This window comes from Callorhinchus milii, unplaced genomic scaffold (genome assembly GCF_018977255.1).
Source record: "Callorhinchus milii isolate IMCB2004 unplaced genomic scaffold, IMCB_Cmil_1.0 Scaffold395, whole genome shotgun sequence".
Taxonomy (NCBI): domain Eukaryota; kingdom Metazoa; phylum Chordata; class Chondrichthyes; order Chimaeriformes; family Callorhinchidae; genus Callorhinchus; species Callorhinchus milii.
Genome location: NW_024705136.1, coordinates 8565 through 30423, shown reverse-complemented (window position 1 = coordinate 30423; position 21859 = coordinate 8565). Strand labels below are relative to the sequence as shown.

The 21859-nt window shown below is 43.9% G+C and overlaps 11 non-coding genes across 11 annotated transcripts; all 11 read right to left on the bottom strand.

Annotated features, from left to right (window-relative positions):
- Positions 1 to 1250: 1250 nt before the first annotated feature.
- trnam-cau lies at positions 1251 to 1322 on the bottom strand. Its single transcript has one exon. It is a non-coding gene; the product is annotated as a tRNA-Met (tRNA).
- A 2169-nt stretch (positions 1323 to 3491) lies between these two features.
- trnam-cau lies at positions 3492 to 3563 on the bottom strand. The gene has a single exon. It is a non-coding gene; the product is annotated as a tRNA-Met (tRNA).
- Positions 3564 to 6113: 2550 nt separating this feature from the next.
- On the bottom strand, positions 6114 to 6185 carry trnam-cau. Its single transcript has one exon. It is a non-coding gene; the product is annotated as a tRNA-Met (tRNA).
- Positions 6186 to 7121: 936 nt separating this feature from the next.
- trnam-cau lies at positions 7122 to 7193 on the bottom strand. The gene has a single exon. It is a non-coding gene; the product is annotated as a tRNA-Met (tRNA).
- Positions 7194 to 7626: 433 nt separating this feature from the next.
- Positions 7627 to 7698, bottom strand: trnam-cau. The gene has a single exon. It is a non-coding gene; the product is annotated as a tRNA-Met (tRNA).
- Positions 7699 to 8376: 678 nt separating this feature from the next.
- trnam-cau lies at positions 8377 to 8448 on the bottom strand. The gene has a single exon. It is a non-coding gene; the product is annotated as a tRNA-Met (tRNA).
- A 2023-nt stretch (positions 8449 to 10471) lies between these two features.
- trnam-cau lies at positions 10472 to 10543 on the bottom strand. Its single transcript has one exon. It is a non-coding gene; the product is annotated as a tRNA-Met (tRNA).
- Positions 10544 to 10975: 432 nt separating this feature from the next.
- trnam-cau lies at positions 10976 to 11047 on the bottom strand. The gene has a single exon. It is a non-coding gene; the product is annotated as a tRNA-Met (tRNA).
- A 773-nt stretch (positions 11048 to 11820) lies between these two features.
- Positions 11821 to 11892, bottom strand: trnam-cau. Its single transcript has one exon. It is a non-coding gene; the product is annotated as a tRNA-Met (tRNA).
- Positions 11893 to 12692: 800 nt separating this feature from the next.
- On the bottom strand, positions 12693 to 12764 carry trnam-cau. The gene has a single exon. It is a non-coding gene; the product is annotated as a tRNA-Met (tRNA).
- A 1939-nt stretch (positions 12765 to 14703) lies between these two features.
- On the bottom strand, positions 14704 to 14775 carry trnam-cau. The gene has a single exon. It is a non-coding gene; the product is annotated as a tRNA-Met (tRNA).
- Positions 14776 to 21859: the final 7084 nt, after the last annotated feature.

Here is a 21859-nt window from a genome sequence, read left to right as displayed (position 1 = left end):
TAATTCAATGCAAAGCCACAAACTTAACCTTTAATCTGCTATAATAAAACTAAGATGATAAAAAAATGTTAGCAGAGAATGGTTTCGATCCATCGACCTCTGGGTTATCGGCCCAGCACACTTCCGCTGCGCCACTCTGCTTTCATGGAAATGGTTTTATCGACGTCTATGTAACTGATAAGCAGCCGAAAAGATATTGAAAAATATTCTTTATTGTTTGCATCAATAGAGGGTTTAGAAATTCATTTGTAATCTTTTGACTGACCTTGTGAATATATTGATAACTTTCCAACATTCGATAAGTTGATTTGTGGCCTCTATTTCTACATGCTAATATCAAGGCACGCATTACCCATTTGTGCTTTGGAGAATGTGGGTATCAATCTCACTACTTCTCACATGCTAAAAGCGCGCTTTACCACTGGATCTAATCCCACGCCGGGTTGTTTTGTGTGTTTATCGCGACAAATACCATAGCACTTTTTAAATCCTTTATATTAAGTTCACTTGCTTGCTTGCTTACGACCATGCAAATATTTCGGTCGTGTTATAACCCACTTCCCGTGATCCAATCGAGCTGACATTTTGCAAACAGACTCGTTGTGCGTGACAATGTGTATTGGTGAAACAAAATTCCAAAAGTTTCACACTTTTAGGAAAAAATAAATTATATTTAATTACCAATTGCTTAATGGTGGCAGCCATTCATCTGACCCATAGGTGGCAGCCATCTCAAGCCAGAGGACGAGATGACTCTAGCCACCACGCATATAAAGGATTTATAGTGAAAAACTTTCTTTTTTAAATCCTTTATATTAAGTTCGCTTGCTTGCTTGCTGGCGTGCTTGCTTGCCTGCTTCGACCGTGCAAATCTTTCGGTCGTTTTTTAACCCACTTCCCGTGATCCAATCGAGCTGACATTTTGCACACAGACTCGTTGTGCGTGACAATTTATTTTCGTGAAAAAATTCAAAAAGTTTTACACTGTTTAGGGAATTTTTTAAAAATATTTAATTACCAATTGCTTAATGGTGGCAGACAATCATCTGACCCATAGGTGGCAGCCATCTTAAGCCAGAGGACGAGAGGACTCTAGCTGCCCCGATGCCACGCATATAAAGGATTTATAGTGAAAAACTTTGTTTTTACGGGTTATTTTTTTTTATAAATGTCTATGCAAAGCCACAGCAAACTTTACCTGGAGATCTGCGATAACTAAAACCTAGCTAAGAGTGATAAAAAAAAATTGTTAGCAGAGGATGGTTTCGATCCATCGACCTCTGGGTTATGGGCCCAGCACGCTTCCGCTGCGCCACTCTGCTTTTATGGAAATGGGTTTTATCGACGTCTATGTAACTGATAAGCAGCTGAAAAGATATGGGAAAATATTACTGGTAGGAACGAAGTGGACCAGACCACCAATAGATTAATGTGTCCGTCCGTCCGTCCGTCCGACTGTCCGTCCGTCCGTCCGTGTATCAACATCGCCCCCTACTGCAAACACTTGGCATGACCCTACAAAAACCTTTAGACTCATTGACGCTATCCTGTTAGCAACATCGCCCCTACTGCAAACACTTGGCATGACACGTGTAACATTCCCTTATTCCCTGAGATAGCTTTTAATTAAAACTTTGAAATTAAATAAAAAAAACTCACAGCGCCCTAAAGCCTACAGCTAGGCCTAAAGCCTAGAACTAGGCCTGAAACTCTCCCTTCGTATCGTACCCCCGCGTGTGTGAAAGGGAGTTATGTTTAACAATGTTACATTCCCTCATGTTTTTAAATAGAAACATTTAAATTTATAGCTTTTATATAAATCATTAAAACATTTAAATTAAAAATTAACTCACAGCGACCTAAAGCCTACAGCTAGGCCTAAAGCCTAGAACTAGGCCTCAATCTCTCCCTTCGTATCGTCCGATTTGGTGTAGCAACATCGCCCCCTACTGCAAACACTTGGCAGGACCCTACAAAAACCTTTTGACTCAGTGGGGCTTTCCTGGCTTAACAAGTGTAATAATAAACTTCGCTTCAAATTTACTTTACTGAAACGCAGCACGTTTTTTTAACACAGAGACAAGATACATTTATTAACACAGAGACAAGATACATTTAATCGCCTTATTTGTGCACGAAAAGCACGGCGCGAGGCCTAGTGCGGCAGGCTTCGCGAGGCCTACTGCGGAAAAGGCTTCGCGAGGCCTACTGCAGAGAAGGCGTCGCGAGGCCTACTGCAAAGAAGGCTTCGCGAGGCCTACTGCAGAGAAGGCTTCGCGAGGCCTAGTGCAGAGAAGGCTTCGCGAGGCCTACTGCAGAGAAGGCTTCGCGAGGCCTACTGCAGAGAAGGCTTCGCGAGGCCTAGTGCAGAAGGCTTCGCAAGGCCTACTGCAGAGAAGGCTTCGCGAGGCCTACTGCAGAGAAGGCTTCGCGAGGGCCTACTGCAGAGAAGGCTTCGCGAGGCCTACTGCAGGGAAGGCTTCGCGAGGCCTAGTGCAGAAGGCTTCGCGAGGCCTACTGCAGGAGGCTTCGCGAGGCCTAGTGCAGGAGGCTTCGCGAGGCCTACTGCAGGGAAGGCATCGCGAGGCCTACTGCAGAGAAGGCTTCGCGAGGCCTACTGCAGAGAAGGCTTCGCGAGGCCTATTTCAGAGAAGGCTTCGCGAGGCCTAGTGCAGAAGGCTTCGCGAGGCCTACTGCGAAGGCTTCGCGAGGCCTAGTGCAGGAGGCTTCGCGAGGCCTACTGCGACAGGCTTCGCGAGGCCGTCCCTCTGTCTGACAAGATGGCCGCCCGCTCCCCCTGCGATCCATGAACTAAATGAACTAAACAAGATGGCCGTCGCATCCGGTGCAGCCAATGACATCGCCTGTTGCAATCCTTGCTCTGTGGGCGCGCGAGTCAGTGGGGAGGGGGGTGTGGACGTCATCGCTCTGTGGGCTCGCGAGTCAGTGGGGAGGGGGGTGTGGACGTCATCACTCTGTGGGCGCGTGAGTCAGTGGGGAGGGGGGTGTGGACGTCATCGCTCACCCCCCATGCACAAATCATTTTCTTTTTAACTCCTCTATACCCGGTCGATATCCCTGTACCGGTATTAGTATTATTCCTACCAGCCCACCCCGCAGGGTCCTGTTCTTTATTGTTTGCATCAATAGAGGGTTAAGAAATGTATTTGTAATCTTTTGTTTGACCTTGTGAATATATTGTTAACTTTTTAAACATTCGATGAGTTGATTTGTTGCCTCATTTCTACATGCTAATAAAAAAGTCACTTATTACCCATTTGTGCTTTGGAAGAATGTGGGGATCAATCTCACTACTTTTCAAATGCTGAATGCGCGCTTTACCACTGGATCTAATCCCACGCCGGGTTATTTTGTGTGTTATCGCTACAAATGCCATAGCACTTTTAATAAATGTATATGCAAAGCCACAGCAAACTTTACCTTAAATCTGCTATAACTAAAACTTAGCTAAGAGTGATGAAAAAACGTGTTAGCAGAGGATGGTTTCGATCCATCGACCTCTGGGTTATGGGCCCAGCACGCTTCCGCTGCGCCACTCTGCTTTCATGGAATGGGTTTTATCGACGTCTATGTAACTGATAAGCAGCCGAAAAGATATTGAAAAATATTCTTTATTGTTTGCATCAATAGAGGGTTAAGAAATTCATTTGTAATCTTTTGACTGACCTTGTGAATATATTGATAACTTTTTCAACATTCGATAAGTTGATTTGTTGCCTCTATTTCTACATGCTAATATCAAGGCACGCATTACCCATTTGTGCTTTGGAGAATGTGGGTATCAATCTCACTACTTCTCACATGCTAAAAGCGCGCTTTACCACTGGATCGAATCCCTCGCGGTTGTTTTGTGTGTTTATCGCGACAAATGCCATAGCACTTTTTAAATCCTTTATATTAAGTTCACTTGCTTGCTTGCTTACGACCATGAAAATCTTTCGGTCGTTTTTTAACCCACTTCCCGTGATCCAATCGAGCTGACATTTTGCACACAGACTCGTTGTGCGGTGCGTGACAATTAATTATTGTGAAATTTGTTTCCAAAATTTTACACTGTTTAGAGAAAACAAATTAAATATTTAATTACCAATTGCTTAATACTGGCAGACAATCATCTGACCCATAGATTGCAGCCATCTCAAGCCAGAGGAAGAGAGGACTCTAGCCGCCACGCATATAAAGGATTTAGAGTGAAAAACTTTGTTTTTACGGGTTTACTTGTTATTAATAAATGTCTATGCAAAGCCACAGCAAACTTTACCTGTAGATCTGCGATAACTAAAACCTCGCTAAGAGTGATGAAAAAAAGTGTTACCAGAGGATGGTTTCGATCCAACGACCTCTGGGTTATGGGCCCAGCACGCTTCCGCTGCGCCACTCTGCTTTCATGGAACGGGTTTTTTCGACGTCTATGTAACTGATAAGCAGCCGAAAAGATATTGAAAATATTCTTTATTGTTTGCATCAATAGAGGGTTAAAAATTCATTTGTAATCTTTTGATTGACCTTGTGAATATATTGTTAACTTTTTAAACATTCGATAAGTTGATTTGTTGCCTCTATTTCTAAATGCTAATAAAAAATGCACTTATTACCCATTTGTTCTTTGGAAATGTGGGGATCAATCTCACTACTTTTCACATGCTGAATGCGCGCTTTACCACTGGATCTAATCCCACACCGGTTTATTTTGTGTGTTTATCGCGACAAATGCCATAGCACTTTTTAATAAATATCTATGCAAAGCCACAGCAAACTTTACCCGTAGATCTGCGATAACTAAAACCTAGCTAAGAGTGATGAAAAAACACGTGTAAGCAGAGGATGGTTTCGATCCATCGACCCCAGGGTTATGGGCCCAGCACGCTTCCGTGGCGCCACTTTGCTTTCATGGAATTGGGTTTTATTGACGTCTATCTAACTGATAAACAGACGAAAAGATATTGAAAAATATTCTATATTGTTTGCATCAATAGATAGTTAAGAAATTCATTTGTAATCTTTTTGCTGACCTTGTGAATATATTGATAACTTTTTCAACATTCGATAAGTTGATTTGTTGCCTCTATTTCTACATGCTAATATAAAGGCACGCATTACCCATTTGTGCTTTGGAGAATGTGAGGATCAATCTCACTGCTTTTCACATGCTAAAACGCGCTTTACCACTGGATCGAATCCCTCGCTCGGTTATTTGTGTGTTTATGGCGACAAATGCCATAGCACTTTTTATTGAATATCTATGCAAAGCCACAGCAAACTTTACCTTTAAATCTGCTAGAACTAAAACCTAGCTAAAAGTGTTGAAAAAAAACGAGTTAGCAGAGGAAGGTTTCGATCCATCGACCTCTGGGTTATGGGCCCAGCACGCTTCCGCTCCGCCACTCTGCTTGCATTCTCGCCCTTTAATCCCTTCTAGCAGCACTCCACTTGGCAGCACTCAACTCCCCCGACCCCACACTCCCTTCTCTATCTCTCCTCCCTGGCTCCTCCCGCTCTATTACCTATATTGCATCTTGTTCCAGCAGCCCTTTTGCCCACTTCAGCAATTGTTTCTTGCTGTGGATGTCCCACCTGATGTCGGATGCTTGTGTTGCGCCCGAAACGTCATGATTTAATTTATTTTATTTTATACCAACGTGACTTCACCGAAAGAACCAAAGAGTTTGGGTTTTATCGACGTCTATGTAACTGATAAGCAGCCGAAAAGATATTGAATAATATTTTTATTGTTTGCATCAATCGAGGGTTAAGAAATTCATTGGTAATATTTTGATTGACCTTGTGAATATATTGTTAACTTTTTAAACATTCGATAAGTTGATTTGTTGCCTCTATTTCTACATGCTAATAAAAAAAGGCACTTATTACCCATTTGTGCTTTGGAGAATGCGGGTATAAATCTCACTACTTCTCACACGCTAAACGTGCGCTTTACCACTGGATCTCATCCCACGCCGGATTGTTTTGTGTGTTTATCGCGACAAATGCCATAGCAGTTTTTAATAAATGTCTATGCAAAGCCACAGCAAACTTTACCTGGAGATCTGGGATAACTAAAACCTAGCTAAGAGTGATGTAAAAAAACGTGTTAGCAGAGGATGGTTTCGATCCATCGACCTCTGGGTTATGGGCCCAGCACGCTTCCGCTGCACCACTCTGCTTTCATGGAAATGGTTTTATCGACGTCTATGTAATTGATAAGCAGACGAAAAGATATTGAAAAATATTCTTTATTGTTTGCATCAATAGAGGGTTAAGAAATTCATTTGTGATCTTTTGACTGACCTTGTGAATATATTGATAACTTTTTCAACATTTGATAAGTTGATTTGTTGCCTCTATTTCTACATGCTAATATCAAGGCACGCGCATTATCCATTTGTGCTTTGGAGAATGTGGGTATCAATCTCACTACTTCTCACATGCTAAAAGCGCGCTTTACCACTGGATCGCATGCCTGGCAAGGTTATTTGTGTGTTTATCGCGACAAATGCCATAGCACTTTTAATAAATATCTATGCAAAGCCACAGCAAACTTTACCCGTAGATCTGCGATAACTAAAACCTAGCTAAGAGTGATGAAAAAAAACGTGTTAGCAGAGGATGGTTTTGATTCATCGACCCCAGGGTTATGGGCCCAGCACGCTTCCGTGGCGCCACTTTGCTTTCATGGAATTGGGTTTTATCGACGTCTATGTAACTGATAAACAGACGAAAAGATATTGAAAAATATTCTATATTGTTTGCATCAATAGAGAGTTAAGAAATTCATTTGTAATCTTTTACTGACCTTGTGAATATATTGATAACTTTTTCAACATTCGATAAGTTGATTTGTTGCCTCTATTTCTACATGCTAATAAAAAAAGGCACTTATTACCCATTTGTTCTTTGGAGAATGCGGGTATAAATCTCACTACTTCTCACACGCTAAACGTGCGCTTTACCACTGGATCTCATCCACGCCGGGTTATTTTGTGTGTTTATCGCGACAAATGCCATAGCAGTTTTTAATAAATGTCTATGCAAAGCCACAGCAAACTTTACCTGTAGATCTGCGATAACTAAACCTAGCTAAGAGTGATGAAAAAAAGTGTTAGCAGAGGATGGTTTCGATCCATCGACCTCTGGGTTATGGGCCCAGCACGCTTCCGCTGCGCCACTCTGCTTTCATGGAGATGGGTTTTTGGACGTCTATGTAACTGATAAGCAGCCGAAAAGCTATTGAAAAATATTCTTTATTGTTTGCATCAATAGAGGGTTAAGAAATGCATTTGTAATCTTTTGATTGACCTTGTGAATATATTGTTAACTTTTTAAACATTCGATACGTTGATTTGTTGCCTCTATTTCTAAATGCTAATAAAAAAGGCACTTATTACCCATTTGTGCTTTGGAGAACGTTGGTTTCAATCTCACTACTTCTCACATGCTAAACGCGCGCTTTACCACTGGATCCAATCACACGCCAGGTTATTTCTGTGTTTATGGCGACAAATGCCATAGCACTTTTTATTAAATATCTATGCAAAGCCACATCAAACTTAACCTTTAAATCTGCTATAACTAAAACCTAGCTAAGAGTGATGTAAAAAAACGTGTTAGCAGAGGAAGGTTTCGATCCATCGACCTCTGGGTTATGGGCCCAGCACGCTTCCGCTGCGCCACTCTGCTTTCATTCTCGCCCTTTAATCCCTTCTAGCAGCACTCCACGTGGCAGCACTCAACTCCCCCGACCCACACCCCTTCTCTATCTCTCCTCCCTGGCTCCTCCCCTCTATTACCTATATTGCATCTTGTTCCAGCAGCCCTTTTGCCCACTTCAGCAATTGTTTCTTGCTGTGGATGTCCCACCTGATGTCGGATGCTTGTGTTGCGCCCGAAACGTCATGATTTAATTTATTTTATACCAACGTGACTTCATCGAAAGAACCAAAGAGTTTGGGTTTTATCGACGTCTATGTAACTGATAAGCAGCCGAAAAGATATTGAATAATATTTTTATTGTTTGCATCAATCGAGGGTTAAGAAATTCATTGGTAATCTTGTGAATATATTTTTAACTTTTTAAACATTCGAAAAGTTGATTTGTTGCCTCTATTTCTACATGCTAATAAAAAAGGCACTTATTACCCATTTGTGCTTTGGAGAATGCGGGTATAAATCTCACTACTTCTCACATGCTAAACGTGAGCTTTACCACTGGATCTCATCCCACGCCGGGTTATTTTGTGTGTTTATCGCTACAAATGCCATAGCACTTTTTAATAAATGTCTATGCAAAGCCACAGCAAACTTTACCTTTAAATCTGCTATAACTAAAACCTAGCTAAGAGTGATGAAAAAACGTGTTAGCAGAGGATGGTTTCGATCCATCGACCTCTGGGTTATGGGCCCAGCACGCTTCCGCTGCGCCACTCTGCTTTCATAGACATGGGTTTTATCGACGTCTATGTAACTGATAAGCAGCCGAAAGATATTGAAAAATATTCTTTATTGTTTGCATCAATAGAGGGTTAAGAAATTCATTTGTAATCTTTTGACTGACCTTGTGAATATATTGATAACTTTTTCAACATTCGACGAGTTGATTTGTGGCCTCTATTTCTACATGCTAATATCAAGGCACGCATTACCCATTTGTGCTTTGGAGAATGTGGGTATCAATCTCACTACTTCTCACATGCTAAAAGCGCGCTTTACCACTGGATCGAATCCCTCGCTGGGTTGTTTTGTGTGTTCATCGCGACAAATGCATAGCACTTTTTAAATCTTTATATTAAGTTCACTTGCTTGCTTGCTTACGACCATGAAAATCTTTCGGTCGTTTTTTAACCCACTTCCCGTGATCCATCGAGCTGACATTTTGCACACAGACTCGTTGTGCGGTGCGTGACAATTAATTATCGTGAAATTTTTTTTCCAAAATTTTACAATGTTTAGAGAAAACAAATTGAATATTTTATTACCAATTGCTTAATACTGGCAGACAATCATCTGACCATAGATTGCAGCCATCTCAAGCCAGAGGAAGAGAGGACTCTAGCCGCCACGCATATAAAGGATTTAGAGTGAAAAACTTTGTTTTACGGGTTTACTTGTTATTAATAAATGTCTATGCAAAGCCACAGCTAACTTTACCTGTAGATCTGCGATAACTAAACCTCGCTAAGAGTGATGAAAAAAAGTGTTAGCAGAGGATGGTTTCGATTTATCGACCTCTGGGTTATGGGCCCATCACGCTTCTGCTGCGCCACTCTGCTTTCATGGAAATGGGTTTTTTCGACGTCTATGTAACTGATAAGCAGCCGATATGATATTGAAAATATTCTCTATTGTTTGCATCAATAGAGGGTTAAAAATTCATTTGTAATCTTTTGATTGACCTTGTGAAAATATTGTTAACTTTTTAAACATTCGATAAGTTGATTTGTTGCCTCTATTTCTAAATGCTAATAAAAATGCACTTATTACTCATTTGTTCTTTGGAAATGTGGGATCAATCTCACTACTTTTCACATGCTGAATGCGCGCTTTAAGACTGGAACTAATCCCACACCGGTTTATTTTGTGTGTTTATCGCGACAAATGCCATAGCACTTTTTATTGAATATCTATGCAAAGCCACAGCAAACTTTACCTTTAAATCTGCTAGAACTAAAACCTAGCTAAAAGTGTTGAAAAAAAACGTGTTAGCAGAGGAAGGTTTCGATCCATCGACCTCTGGGTTATGGCCAGCACGCTTCCGCTGCGCCACTCTGCTTTCATGCTCGCCCTTTAATCCCTTCTAGCAGCACTCCACTTGGCAGCACTCAACTCCCCCGACCCCACACCCCCTCTCTATCTCTCCTCCCTGGCTCCTCCCCCTCTATTACCTATATTGCCTCTTGTTCCAGCAGCCCTTTTGCCCACTTCAGCAATTGTTTCTTGCTGTGGATGTCCCACCTGATGTCGGATGCTTGTGTTGCGCCCGAAACGTCATGATTTAATTTATTTTATTTTATACCAACGTGACTTCACCGAAAGAACCAAAGAGTTTGGGTTTTATCGACGTCTATGTAACTGATAAGCAGCCGAAAAGATATTGAATAATATTTTTATTGTTTGCATCAATCGAGGTTAAGAAATTCATTGGTAATCTTGTGAATATATTTTTAACTTTTTAAACATTCGAAAAGTTGATTTGTTGCCTCTATTTCTACATGCTAATAAAAAAGGCACTTATTACCCATTTGTGCTTTGGAGAATGTGGGTATCAATCTCACTACTTCTCACACGCTAAACGTGCGCTTTACCACTGGATCTCATCCCACGCCGGGTTATTTTGTGTGTTTATCGCGACAAATGCCATAGCAGTTTTTAATAAATGTCTATGCAAAGCCACAGCAAACTTTTCCTGTAGATCTGCGATAACTAAAACCTAGCTAAGAGTGATGACAAAAAGTGTTAGCAGAGGATGGTTTCGATCCATCGACCTCTGGGTTATGGGCCCAGCACGCTTCCGCTGCGCCACTCTGCTTTCATGCAGATGGGTCTTTCGACGTCTATGTAACTGATAAGCAGCCGAAAAGATATTGAAAATATTCTTTATTGTTTGCATCAATAGAGGGTTAAGAAATTCATTTGTAATCTTTTGATTGACCTTGTGAATATATTGTTAACTTTTTAAACATTCGATAAGTTGATTTGTTGCCTCTATTTCTAAATGCTAATAAAAAAGACACTTATTACCAATTTGTTCTTTGGAGAACGTTGGTTTCAATCTCACTACTTCTCACATGCTAAACGCGCGCTTTACCACTGGATCCAATCACACGCCAGGTTATTTTCTGTGTTGATGGCGACAAATGCCATAGCACTTTTTAATAAATATCTATGCAAAGCCACATCAAACTGAACCTTTAAATCTGCTATAACTAAAACCTAGCTAAGAGTGATGTAAAAAACGTGTTAGCAGAGGAAGGTTTCGATCCATCGACCTCTGGGTTATGGGCCCAGCACGCTTCCGCTGCGCCACTCTGCTTTCATGGACATAGGTTTTATCGACGTCTATGTAACTGATAAGCAGCCGAAAAGATATTGAAAAATATTTTTATTGTTTGCATCAATAGAGGGTTAAGAAATTCATTTGTAATCTTTTGACTGACCTTGTGAATATATTGATAACTTTTTCAACATTCGATAAGTTGATTTGTTGCCTCTATTTCTACATGCTAATATCAAGGCACGCATTACCCATTTGTGCTTTGGAGAATGTGGGTATCAATCTCACTACTTCTCACATGCTAAAAGCGCGCTTTACCACTGGATCGAATCCCTCGCTGGGTTGTTTTGTGTGTTCATCGCGACAAATGCCATAGCACTTTTTAAATCCTTTATATTAAGTTCACTTGCTTGCTTGCTTACGACCATGAAAATCTTTCGGTCGTTTTTTAACCCACTTCTCGTGATCCAATCGAGCTGACATTTTGCACACAGACTCGTTGTGTGGTGCGTGACAATTAATTATCGTGAAATTTTTTTTCCAAAATTTTACACTGTTTAGAGAAAACAAATTAAATATTTAATTACCAATTGCTTAATACTGGCAGACAATCATCTGACCCATAGATTGCAGCCATCTCAAGCCAGAGGAAGAGAGGACTCTAGCCGCCACGCATATAAAGGATTTAGAGTGAAAAACTTTGTTTTTACGGGTTTACTTGTTATTAATAAATGTCTATGCAAAGACACAGCAAACTTTACCTGTAGATCTGCGATAACTAAAACCTAGCTAAGAGTGATGAAAAAAAGTGTTAGCAGAGGATGGTTTCGATCCATCGACCTCTGGGTTATGGGCCCAGCACGCTTCCGCTGCGCCACTCTGCTCTCATAGAGATGGGTTTTTCGACGTCTATGTAACTGATAAGCAGCCGAAAAGATATTGAAAAATATTCTTTATTGTTTGCATCAATAGAGGGTTAAGAAATTCATTTGTAATCTTTTGATTGACCTTGTGAATATATTGTTAACTTTTTAAACATTCGATAAGTTGATTTGTTGCCTCTATTTCTACATGCTAATAATAAGCATAACCAGTAAAAACAAAGTTTTTCACTATAAATCCTTTATATGCGTGGTGGCTTGAGTCCTCTCGTCCTCTGGCTTGACATGGCTGCCACCTATGGGTCAGATGATTGTCTGCCACCATTAAGCAATTGGTAATTAAATATTTAATTTGTTTTCCCTAAACAGTGTAAAATTTAGGATTTTTTTCACGAACATTAATTGTCTGGCACAACGAGTCTGTGTGGAAAATGTCAGCTCGATTGGATCACGGGAAGTGGGATAAAAAACGACCGAAAGATTTGCACGGTCGTAAGCAAGCAAGCACGCAAGCACGCAAGCACGCAAGCAAGCAAGCAAGCATGCGAACTTAATATAAAGGATTTAAAAAAGGCACTTATTACCCATTTGTGCTTTGGAGAATGCGGGTATAAATCTCACTACTTCTCACATGCTAAACGTGAGCTTTACCACTGGATCTCATCCCACGCCGGGTTATTTTGTGTGTTTATCGCGACAAATGCCATAGCAGTTTTTAATAAATGTCTATGCAAAGCCACAGCAAACTTTTCCTGTAGATCTGCGATAACTAAAACCTAGCTAAGAGTGATGACAAAAAGTGTTAGCAGAGGATGGTTTCGATCCATCGACCTCTGGGTTATGGGCCCAGCACGCTTCCGCTGCGCCACTCTGCTTTCATGCAGATGGGTCTTTCGACGTCTATGTAACTGATAAGCAGCCGAAAAGATATTGAAAAATATTCTTTATTGTTTGCATCAATAGAGGGTTAAGAAATTCATTTGTAATCTTTTGATTGACCTTGTGAATATATTGTTAACTTTTTAAACATTCGATAAGTTGATTTGTTGCCTCTATTTCTAAATGCTAATAAAAAAGACACTTATTACCAATTTGTTCTTTGGAGAACGTTGGTTTCAATCTCACTACTTCTCACATGCTAAACGCGCGCTTTACCACTGGATCCAATCACACGCCAGGTTATTTTCTGTGTTTATGGCGACAAATGCCAAAGCACTTTTTAGTAAATATCTATGCAAAGCCACATCAAACTTAACCTTTAAATCTGCTATAACTAAAACCTAGCTAAGAGTGATGTAAAAAAACGTGTTAGCAGAGGAAGGTTTCGATACATCGACCTCTGGGTTATGGGCCCAGCACGCTTCCGCTGCGCCACTCTGCTTTCATTCTCGCCCTTTAATCCCTTCTAGCAGCACTCGACTTGGCAGCACTCAACTCACCCGACCCCACACCCCCTTCTCTATCTCTCCTCCCTGGCTCCTCCCCCTCTATTGCCTATTGCATCTTGTTCCAGCAGCCCTTTTGCCCACTTCAGCAATTGTTTCTTGCTGTGGATGTCCCACCTGATATCGGATGCTTGTGTTGCGCCCGAAACGTCATGATTAATTTATTTTATTTTATACCAACGTGACTTTACCGAAAGAACCATGGAGTTTGGGTTTCATCGACGTCTATATAACTAATAAGCAGCCGAAAAGATATTGAATAATATTTTTTATTGTTTGCATCAATCGAGGGTTAAGAAATTCATTTGTAATCTTTTGATTAACCTTGTGAATATATTGTTAACTTTTTAAACATTCGATAAGTTGATTTGTTGCCTCTATTTCTATATGCTAATAATAAGCATAACCAGTAAAAACAAAGTTTTTCACTATAAATCCTTTGTATGCGTGGTGGCTTGAGTCCTCTCGTCCTCTGGCTTGACATGGCTGCCACCTATGGGTCAGATGATTGTCTGCCACCATTAAGCAATTGGTAATTAAATATTTAATTTGTTTTCCCTAAACAGTGTAAAATTTCGTATTTTTTTTTCACGAAAATTAATTGTCACACACAACGAGTCTGTGTGGAAAATGTCAACTCGATTGGATCACGGGAAGTGGGTTAAAAAACGAGCGAAAGACTTGCACGGTCCTAAGCAAGCAAGCGAACTTAATATAAAGGATTTAAAATATATTCGCCTGTGGAGGACGCGGGATTGATCCCGCGACCTTTGGCATGGGAAGCGAGGGCACTACCAACTGCGCTACTCCGCCACGGCCTGTGGTGGGTTACGCTCTGGGCTCTTATACTGTGACGTTCAGCCAAAGCCAAGAATGAGTTCTATTTGAATATATGTAAAATAATTTTTTTTTTGCCTAAAAAGTGTAAAATTTTGGGAATTCTTTTTTCACGAACATTAATTGTCTGGCACAACGAGTCTGTGTGGAAAATGTCAGCTCGATTGGATCACGGGAAGTGGGATAAAAAACGACCGAAAGATTTGCACGGTCGTAAGCAAGCAAGCACGCAAGCACGCAAGCACGCAAGCACGCAAGCAAGCAAGCAAGCATGCGAACTTAATATAAAGGATTTTAAAAAGGCACTTATTACCCATTTGTGCTTTGGAGAATGCGGGTATAAATCTCACTACTTCTCACATGCTAAACGTGAGCTTTACCACTGGATCTCATCCCACGCCGGGTTATTTTGTGTGTTTATCGCGACAAATGCCATCGCAGTTTTTAATAAATGTCTATGCAAAGCCACAGCAAACTTTACCTGTAGATCTGCGATAACTAAAACCGAGCTAAGAGTGATGAAAAAAAGTGTTAGCAGAGGATGGTTTCGATCCATCGACCTCTGGGTTATGGGCCCAGCACGCTTCCGCTGCGCCACTCTGCTTTCATGGAAGTGGGTTTTTCGACGTCTATGTAACTGATAAGCAGCCGAAAAGATATTAAACATATTCTTTATTGTTTGCATCAATAGTGGGTTAAGAAATTCATTTGTAATCTTTTGATTGACCTTGTGAATATATTGTTAACTTTTTAAACATTCGATAAGTTGATTTGTTGCCTCTATTTCTAAATGCTAATAAAAAAAGGCACTTATTACCCATTTGTTCTTTGGAGAACGTGGGTTTCAATCTCACTACTTCTCACATGCTAAACGCGCGCTTTACCACTGGATCCAATCACACGCCAGGTTATTGTCTGTGTTTATGGCGACAAATGCCATAGCACTTTTTAATAAATATCTATGCAAAGCCACAGCAAACTTAACCTTTAAATCTGCAATAACTAAAACCTAGCTAAGAGTGATGAAAAAAAACGTGTGAGCAGAGGATGGTTTCGATCCATCGACCCCAGGGTTATGGGCCAGCACGCTTCTGCTGCGCCACTCTGCTTTCAAGGAAATGGTGTTATCGATGTCTATGTAATTGATAAGCATCCGAAAATATATTGAAAAATATTCTATATTGTTTGCATCAATAGAGAGTTAAGAAATTCATTTGTAATCTTTTTACTGACCTTGTGAATATATTGATAACTTTTTCAACATTCGACAAGTTGATTTGTTGCCTCTATTTCTACATGCTAATATCAAGGCACACATTACTCATTTGTGCTTTGGAGAATGTGGGTATCAATCTCACTACTTCTCACATGCTAAAAGCGCGCTTTACCACTGGATCGAATCCCTCGCCGGGTTATTTTGTGTGTTTATCGCGACAAATGCCATAGCACTTTTTATTAAATATCTATGCAAAGCCACAGCAAACTTAACCTTTAAATCTGCTATAACTAAAACCTAGCTAAGAGTGATGAAAAAACGTGTTTGCAGAGGATAGTTTCGATCCATCGACCTCTGGGTTATGGGCCCAGCACGCTTCCGCTGCGCCACTCTGCTTTCATAAAAATGGGTTTTATCGACGTCTATGTAACTGATAAGTAGCCGAAAAGATATTGACTCATATTTTTTATTGTTTGCATCATCGAGGGTTAAGAAATTCATTTGTAATCTTTTGACTGACCTTGTGAATATATTGTTAACTTTTCAAACATTCGAGTAGTTGATTTGTGGCCTCTATTTTAAAATGCTAATAAAAAGGCACTTATTTCCCATTTGTTCTTTGGAGAACGTGGGTTTCAATCTCACTACTTCTCACATGCTAAACGTGCGCATTACCACTGGATCTAATCACACGCCAGGTTATTTTCTGTGTTTATGGCGACAATTGCCATTCCACTTTTTAATAAATATCTATGCAAAGCCACAGCAAACTTAACCTTTAAATCTGCTTTAAATTACACGACCCCCCCCCCCCCCCTAATGAAAACCCAGCCGTCCCCGGCTGCAACAATTATAAAAAAAATAATGTGAGCAATATTTGAACCATCTGGCATCACTGGACAACGGAGAGTATAAAACGATAACAAGAACAATAACAATCAACGAAAGGAAAAGGATTTGGAACGCGTGCCGGTCGCCGGCCCGTCCCGAACAGGCGGCGGTACCCCTACAGACCGAGAACGCAATGGGGTCTTAAGATCGATGGGAGTAGAACCGCCCGCCGCTGTTGGAGGCCCGTCAACGCCAAGGTCCCGTCCCCCAGGGAGACCCAAGTCCGGGGTCTCCGGCAACCATGTCTGTGGTGGGGTTGGAAGGGCAGCGGGGCCAAGTGGCCCCATCGCCGTGGTAGGCCCGCCCAGAGCAGGATTCGCCACATCCACCTGCGTCACGGCTGGTTTGTCTGTAGAAGGCACGACAGGCGCACTTGCAGAGTCAACAGGCAAGGGCAGAGGTGCGTCGGGCGCAACAGACACCGGCAAGGCAACATCAGGGGATGACGCATCCGTCCGTGGGCCACGTAGGGCTTCAGCCTAGACGTATGAACATACCAGTGCCGCGATTCGAACCGAACCCGTGCGGATTGCGGGTTAGGGACTTCAATAAGCTTAACCGGCCCCTGCCATGGTTGTGAAGCTTAGGGGAGGTCCCCGGCCGCACCTGCGGGCAGTGCAGCCATGCCATGTCCCCCACTCGCCAGGGGCTAGTACCGGTCGAGCGTCGGGCGCAACGCTCGTTTCGCGCCTGAGCCTTGGCAGTAGCCAACCGGGCCCCCTTCCGTGCCTCGGCGACGCGTCGAACCGTGTCCTGAATATATTCGGGGAGAGGTTTAACAGGACCCTTCGCCCCCGTACTCAGCTGCACTTCCACCGGCGGCACATTCTCGCGGCCGTACATGAGAAAAAATGGAGAATACCCAGTGGACGCATGAGGCGTCATCCGATACGCGGAGAGTACCCCAGGTATATGCAAGTCCCAATCAGCTTGTTTCTCATCAACCGTGTGACATAACATGGCCGACAGCGTCCGATTAAGGCGTTCTACCATGCCATCCGTCTGCGGGTGGTATGGAGACGTACGAACCTTCTTGGTTCCCAGAGCAGCGCACGCTTCCGCCAACAATTGAAAGAAAAATTTCGCCCCTGATCCGTGAGTAGCCTCTCCGGCGTCCCCTTGTCCATCACATATCCAAATAGGAAAGCGTCCGTGATAGATGCCGCCGACTGGTCGGGTAAGGGCCTAGCCATCGGCCAGCATGAAAGATATTCTACCCCGACCAGCAAATATTTATTACCCCTAGCGGACGGCGGGAAAGGTCCCAAAATATCCAGCGCCACCAACTCGTTGATTTGAGACACTTGTATAGACTGCACCGGCGGCACGTAAGGGTTTTTAGGTGGCTTCCGCCGGGCACACTCGGGACACACCCGAATGTGTCCGACGACATCCGTCGTCATGCCGTGCCAGAAGTAGTCACGCTGTAATGTTAACAAAGTCTTCTGCACCCCGAGATGTAACAAAGTGTCGCCGTGCAGAGTCCGAATCAATTCGTACTGTAGCGACGACGGTACCACCAGACGCCAGCGGTCATGCAATCCCTCTCTCCACATGAGCAACCCATCCCGGAGAGCGGCCCCCGGCGTCCCACCGGACAGCAATTTCCCCACTCCCTTCGCAGCCCGACTCCGTAAAGCCCCCAACGAGTCGTCAAGCAATTGTTCGCGAATCCATACCGAGCGCGGCAGGTTCAGAACCCCATCGGCCAGTCCTGGGCACACCGGAGCCCCAGGCATCTCGACAGCTGACACGACAGGCCGAGGGGGTAGCTGAACCGGCATACACCTATTCGTACCCGACGCGCAAGCGCAAGGGGACCCCTGCGGTAATCTGGAGAGTGCGTCCGCATTCGCGTGACGCGACCCCTTCCGATATTGTATGTCGAATGAAAATTCCTGCAGGGTCTCCAACCATCGTGCCAATTGGCCAGATGGTTGGTCAACCCTCAGGGCATATTGCAGAGCTGCATGGTCCGTGTGCACAATAAATGACCGGCCGTAAAGATACGGCCGATATTGGCGGAGAAAATGGACAATAGCCAATAATTCGCGGCAAGTGACGCAGTAGCGGGTTTCTGCCGGGGACAGTACACGGCTACCGTAGGCTACCACGTGCTCCACGCCGCCTTGGACTGTGACAGAACGGCCCCAATCCCAGTGTCACTAGCGTCCGTATCCAGAATAAACGGTCTATCGAAATCCGGATAGTCCAATGTCGGCGCCGTCGCCAACCGATCGCGTAGGCCCTGAAACGCCGCTTCCTCCGGCGGACCCCAACTGAACCTCCGACCTTTACCCGTAAGGAGGTGCAAGGGCCTAGCGATCATAGCAAAGTTCGGGACGAACCTGCGATAGTATGAGGCGAACCCCAAGAAGCGACGGACGTCCCCAACCGAGGCCGGGGTTGGCCAGTTACGGACGCACGCCGTCTTCTCCGGGTCCATGGCCACCCCGTCCGCACTGACTATGTGTCCCAAATAACGCACGGATCGTTGCAGTAGGTGACACTTTTTCGGTTTGAATTTTAAATTTGCGGAGCGCATCCTAGCAAAAACCATCTCCAATCTCTGCAAATGTTCGTCAAATGTGCGGCTAAAGACGATGACATCGTCCAAATAAATCAAACATGTCTCCCACTGCAGACCCGTTAACACCAGCTCCATCAACTGCTGAAAAGTGGCTGGAGCCGCATTCAAGCCCATCGGAAGGCAATTAAACTGAAACAGTCCCTGCGGCGTGCGAAAAGCCATCTTTTCCCTCGAAGACTCGTCAAGGGGAAGCTGCCAGAATCCCGAAGAGAGATCCAATGTTGAAAAAAACTTCGCCCCAGACAAGGCATCGAGGGAATCATCCATACGCGGAAGTGGGTACGTGTCTGCGACGGACACCTTATTAAATTTACGAAAATCGACGCAAAATCGCAGTTTCCCATCCTTCTTTTTCACAAGGACCACCGGCGCGCCCCATGGACTGTTAGACGGGGATATAATATCAGCGGCTAGCATGTCCTCCACTGCCCCGTGAACCTGATCCCGCTCCGTCGGGCTCAACCGATGCGAGTTCAACCGAATCGGAGCGGCATCCCCTGTCTCAATGTGGTGGGAAAGCAGGGAGGTGCGTCCCAAGTCAAAATCATCCGAGCTGAACACGTCGGAATAACTTAGCAACAGCGCGCGAAGCGCGGACCGCTGCTCCCTGGTCAGGGACGAATTCTCCCCGCATAACTCGGCAACCCAACGGTCATCCTTCCCCGTTGGCCCCGAAACCCCCCTACCATGTCCCGGCAGACCCGGTTGTCATGGGTCGTGAACGCGGTCGTGGCGTGAGCCACAACCGTTCCGGCCGGGACACTGACATTCTCTGCACTCCCATTTAGCACCTGTAGAACGGGGGCTGGCCTGGCCGGACAATTGTTTGTGCCCCAACCAGCGCCGAGCCGCCCGTTATAGCCGTGGATGGCAATAACAGAACCCCCGCCACTCCCTCAACTCCAGGTACTGGCTTCCGATATCTTAACGGGATAAGCATCTGCGAACCAGGTGGAATGTCAACAGATACCTTGGACAGCGCCTGCACCTGGCAAACAGGGGCAGACTGGCCCCATGGCGATGGTAGGAACGAAATTTTATGCCCCCCCGGTAATTCAATGCAGTTTTGATCAATCCTTATTTGAATGGGCATTTTTGCCAGGAAATCAGTCCCCAACAAACAGGGCACCGCGAGGGACCTAGAGATCAACACGGTCCCTGAAGCCGACACCCCCCCGATGGGTATGTTGGCGTCCACCTGGCCCACAATGCCCATACTTCCCCCATTCGCCGCTATGCATGAATCATAAACCGCTTGCACTTTCTCTGGCGGAATGCCCAAAAGATGGAAAATGACATCCGAAATAATGGTCGAGGACGCACCGGAGTCCACCAAAATACGCACCTCGACCCCCTGAATGGAACCCGGTACTGTGGACGACCCATAGCGGCCGCAACTACCCTGCGTGCCAATCGGCGCCATTACCTCAGCGAACGACCCGGGTCAACTGGAGGCACCTTGTTGTTAACGACACACGGACCGCGCGGCGATGGTGATGCATGAGGTGACAGGCCTTGCCGGGTGTTTGGTGCGCACCGACTTGCCTGTACTGGTGGGTCTTTTCGTGCGGCGTCCGTGTTCGAGGCCTCCTGCTGGGCGGCCCCGGGATGCGAGCCCAGCAGTCCCTTGCGAAGTGGCCCTTACGGCCGCAGCGGAAGCACTCGACGTCGTTCCGACGCGAAGCACCCCCTTGTCCGACGATCCCATCTAAGAGTGATGAAAAAAACGTGTTAGAAGAGGATGGTTTCAATCAATCGACCTCTGGTTATGGGCCCAGCACGCTTCCGCTGCGCCACTCTGCTTTCATGCTCGCCCTTTAATCCTTCTAGCAGCACTCCACTTGGCAGCACTCAACTCCCCCGACCCCACACCCCCTTCTTTATCTCTTCTCCCTGGCTCTTCCCCCTCTATTACCTATTGCCTCTTGTTCCAGCAGCCCTTTTGCCCACTTCAGCAATTGTTTCTTGCTGTGGATGTCCCACCTGATGTCGGATGCTTGTGTTGCGCCCGAAACGTCATGATTTAATTTATTTTATTTTATACCAACGTGACTTTACCGAAAGAACCAAAGAGTTTGGGTTTCATCGACGTCTATGTAACTGATAAGCAGCCAAAAAGATATTGAATAATATTTGTTATTGTTTGCATCAATCGAGGGTTAAGAAATTCATTTATATTTTTGATTGACCTTGTGAATATATTGTTAACTTTTTAAACATTCGATAAGTTGATTTGTTGCCTCTATTTCTACATGCTAATAAAAAGGCACTTATTACCCAATTGTGCTTTGGAGAATGTGGGTATCAATCTCACTACTTGTCACATGCTAAACGTGCGCTTTACCACTGGATCTCATCCCACGCCGGGTTATTTTGTGTGTTTATCGCGACAAATGCCATAGCACTTTTCAATAAATGTCTATGCAAAGCCACAGCAAACTTAACCTGTAAATCTGCTATAACTAAAACCGAGCTAAGAGTGATGAAAAAAACGTGTTAGCAGAGGATAGTTTCGATCCATCGACCTCTGGGTTATGGGCCCAGCACGCTTCCGCTGCGCAACTCTGCTTTCATGGAAATGGTTTCATCGACGTCTATGTAACTGATAAGCAGCCGAAAAGATATTAAAAAATATTCTACATTTTTTCTTCTTGGTTCTTTCGGTAAAGTCACGTAGAATGGAATTAATAAAATAATAAAAATAAAACAATAAAATAATTCTCACGACGTTTCGGCCACAACCCAAGCAGCCGTCCTCAGGTGAAGTACTGGTCTGTCGAGAAGACAGAGTCTGACTGAAACAACCCCAGGCTTGGAGCGTCTATTAAAGCTGGGTTGTAGGTGGAAGAGCGCCATGACAAAATAATTTGCATATCAAGAGGAATTTAGCATATTTATGGGAAATGCAGATATGAGATTAGTACTACTTGTGAAATGCGTAGGAGGTGGGCGGGGGGTTAAAGTCATATTATCATTTTTAATTATATCATT